This window comes from Eriocheir sinensis, chromosome 32, assembly GCF_024679095.1.
Source record: "Eriocheir sinensis breed Jianghai 21 chromosome 32, ASM2467909v1, whole genome shotgun sequence".
In the NCBI taxonomy this organism is placed as follows: domain Eukaryota; kingdom Metazoa; phylum Arthropoda; class Malacostraca; order Decapoda; family Varunidae; genus Eriocheir; species Eriocheir sinensis.
In genome coordinates this window covers 13,415,054-13,419,299 of record NC_066540.1, presented here as the reverse complement: position 1 = coordinate 13,419,299, position 4,246 = coordinate 13,415,054, and positions in this window count along the sequence as shown.

Genomic DNA, 4,246 nt, shown 5'->3' with positions numbered 1-4,246 from the left:
TAGGCTTGTTTGGAGGGGCCTGATGGTATGGCCCAGCCCGTTGTGGCGCAGGCAAGTGTTTATAGTGGCGCCATCTTGCATTGGCTCATGCTGCCCTCCCGGAGCTCATCGTTAATCCTAGAATCTAGAGTCCGGGTTGATAGGTGGTCTTCTGGACAGCATGTGGGTAGTCTTAAGCCACTCGGCGGCGGCTGAAAAATCCCACCTTAGTGTCACCGGGCGGGGCGCGAACTCGCGTCGTCCTGAACGCGGCGCCGTCACGCTATCCACTCAGCCACCGCCTTTTAGCGGTTGGTGGGGGGAGGGGGGCTAAGGCGAATGTCGACCTAACGAGTTGATTAGAAGCTGAAAATATAGAATAGCGAGGGAACAGACAGTGAGAACGAAGATACATCGGCAAAAAAAAAAAAAAAAAAAAAATCATCTGAAAAAGAATGACTAGGCGGAGGAAAAAGAGAAGGTCACGGCTTAAACTAATTAGTGAGCCGCAGTAATTGATGAGAAAATCTTGCCTCAGTGTGGGAAGAAAAGGAAAATGTTGCTGAAAGAAAAATTGTCCCTAAGAGGAAGAGGAAAAAAAAAGTTAACAAGACGAGAGAGAAATTACAAGGGTAGGAATGAGAGCAGGACGCTGAGAGTTAGAGGTCTTCTGTTTATGTATTTCTGTCGTTATTCTTTTATGCCACTATACAGTACAAAGGATTCTATGTCTTCTCTAAAACGGAAAGGTTTCGTATATCATATCTCAAGAAGCGTAAACTACTTGTGTGTGTGTGTGTGTGTGTATTTACCTAGTTGTATTTACCTATGTGTGTGTGTGTGTGTGTGTGTATTTACCTAGTTGTATTTACCTAGTTGTAGCTTTACAGGGCCTGGGCTTACGCTCGTGTGGTCCCGTCTCCGTATCTGTATTTGTCCAACTTTTCCTTAATGTGTGTGTGTGTGTGTATGTGTGTGTGTGTGTGTGTGTGTGTGTGTGTGTGTGTGTGTGTTTCATTTCTAGCAAGTATGAAAACTGGAAGCTATTAGGCAGGTCGTCGTGAGTCTCGGCGAGGTTAGGGGGACGGGTGAGGCATTCCCAGCACTGCCTGACGGACGTAAATACCTTCCGCTACAAAGGGCTACATTGGGTTGGAGCAAGGAGGTTAGATTTAATCAACAAAAATATAGCAGGAAACGGGTAAAAAATCATCAGCATCAACGAAAGATCAGCTAAAATCATTATCAAGCTAAACAAAATATATATACACACACACACACACACACACACAATAAGGAAAAGTTGGACAAATACAGATACGGAGACGGGACCACACGAGCGTAAGCCCAGGCCCTGTAAAGCTACAACTAGGTAAATACAACTAAGTAAATACACACACACACACACACACACACACACACACACACACACACACACACACACACACACACACACACACACACACACACAAGTAGTTTACACTTCTTGAGATATGATATACGAAACCTTTCCGTTTTAGAGAAGACATAGAATCCTTTGTACCCACTTGAAAGACTTCAAGCTTATTAATCCATTTCAACTTGGAGTCTTGGAGACTTTAACGCCAAGGTCAGTGAAACATCAGTTGGCCACCATTGATGCATCATTAATTCACTAAAGAGGCACTATAAAAGACTTAAGGCATTACCACCCAATTAGTTTTGTCACTGCAACCTGCAAACTCTTCATTAAGTCATCAGTTCTAACTGCAACGCTATAATATAAAAGCAAACCATCCAAGGTAGTGGTAGTAAATACTGACCACTCCTCGCCATTCATCAAGCTGTCGAAAAATCTACTGAGTACAATAAACTGCTGTGCATGGCTTTCGTAGACTGTGAGGAAGCATTCGACTGACTTAAAGCCTCAGTACTCATGCAGGGACTCAGAATGCAGGGCGTGGATAATCCGTGCATGAATGCGTTGGAAGATACAGATAGAGACAAACTACCAACCATTAAATTTGAGAAGAAAAGCGAGAAAATTTCTATAAAGAATGGCACTACGGAGATGCATACAAGGGTTGAAGATAATTTATTGACTAATATGTAAAGTGATGAATGGACTTGGGCAGGTCATATGCGTAGAGCTGAAAACGGATGGACAACGAAAATACCAGAGAAGCAACCCAGAAATTTTAGAAGTCAGGGCAGACAGGGGGTGGAGACACTGAATTAGAGCATTTGCCGTGGCAAGGGGAGTATAGTAACGTCAGGCAGAGAGAGGTGGATACTGTTAAGAAAGGTCTTTGGTTGGTATTCTCAGATGCTTTCGTTTCTTATCAACTATTTTCAAAGGCCGAAAATGAAATCAGTCGGGTTCTAATGAGTTTTGTTTTAAATTCATGGTCCAGAGGAAGGGTCAAAGTATACCACCAGGGTCATAAAACTACCCCTTGAAATGCCCAAAACTCCTACGAAAGCCTTGTCAATATTTATGTTTGGGCACCGAATTATTTAAGAGTATGACACTTTGTCTTGCGATGGACTAATAATGGCTGCAGATGATGTAAGTCAGGCGAGATATGAAGGTGAACCGCTGAGCTGCACAGCGTCGAAGGAGCGGGTTAATCAGTCCTTCATTTCACGGCCACATGCTCTCGTCAGCGATTATCGTGTGTCGTGGTCGCTCTCGTAGAAGCTCCAGAAACACGCATTCCAAACTCAATACACGCGTCTTTCAAGTGTTGTTGCTAATGCCAAAGTCTAATCATAACAAGTCTGTTCACGCGCAGGAGAGGCGTGGCAAAGAGGTGGCGTCATACTGTCTCGGTAGGTCCGAGGCATGGAGGTAGAATTGGTGGAGTCGACATGGCCCGCTAATCCCATTCATTGTGGTGAAGCCGCCGAACTGTCATTTATAAGGGAAGGGTAAAGGAAGGAAAGAAAAGGGAAGGGAAGGGGAGGGGAGGGAAAGGAAAAGAAAGGAAAAAAAAAAGTGAAGGGAAAGGGAAGGGAAGGGAAAAGGAAGGGAAGGCAAGGATTTCTTCTCTTCCCCTTGTATTTCATTTCCTTTCCCTTGTCTTTCGTCCACAATTTCCCTTCCGATTCCTCCCCTTCTCAACGCCTTCAGGTCCTGCCCACATCTTTCTCTCCCCTTCCTTATCTCACTTCCTGTCTCTCGCCGGTCCATTCTCTGCCTTTATCTTTACAGCTTAAGGCGCCCGTTCCACATTATCTGTACTATTTCTTCTTCATTATATCCTTCTCCCCTCTTTTGTTGCGTAATCTTAACTGACCACACACACACCACGTCAGTATCTCATAATATTCGTTGTCTCCCAAAATAGTGACACCATGGGGCAGCAGGCATTTCAAATCGACCGCGAAGTAAAGATGTCAGATGAAAGGTTGGACCACGCTGGGGCAAATCACGGCTCTCATATTTTCCACGAAGATAATAATATTGGTGTTTTATTCTCTCAGTTCTATTTTTTCACGAAGATAATATTAGCGCTTTTTTTTATTTCTCAGTGTAAAAGGAAATTATTATAGCGACGCCTCGTTTCAGACATCTTTCAGACATTTTTTCCTTCCATTTCCAATTTTTCACGAAGATAATATAAGCGCTTTTTTTATTTTTTATTTCTCAGTGTAAAAGCAAATGATTATAGCGACGCCTCGTTTCAGACATCTTTCAGACATTTCTTCCTTCCATTTCCAATTTTTCACGATGACAATATTAGCGCTCTTTTTTATTTCTCAGTGTAAAAGCAAATGATTATAGCGACGCCTCGTTTCAGACATCTTTCAGACATTTCTTCCTTCCATTTCCTATTTTTCACGAAGATAATATTAGCGCTCTTTTTTATTTCTCAGTGTAAAAGCAAGTGATTATAGCGACGCCTCGTTCCAGACATTTTTCAGACATTTCTTCCTTTCATTTCTATTTTTTCACGAAGATAATATAAGCGCTCTTTTTTATTTTTCTGTGTAAAAGCAAATTATTATAGCGACGCCTCGTTTCAGACATCTTTCAGACATTTTTTCCTTCCATTTCTGCTTTTTCACGAAGATAATATAAGCGCTTTTTTTTTTTATTTCTCAGTGTAAAAGCAAATGATTATAGCGACGCCTCGTTTCAGACATCTTTCAGACATTTTTTTCTTCCATTTCTATTTTTTCATGATGATAATATTAGCGCTTTTTTTTATTTCTCAGTGTAAAAGCAAATGATTATAGCGACGCCTCGTTTCAGACATCTTTCAGACATTTTTTCCTTCCATTT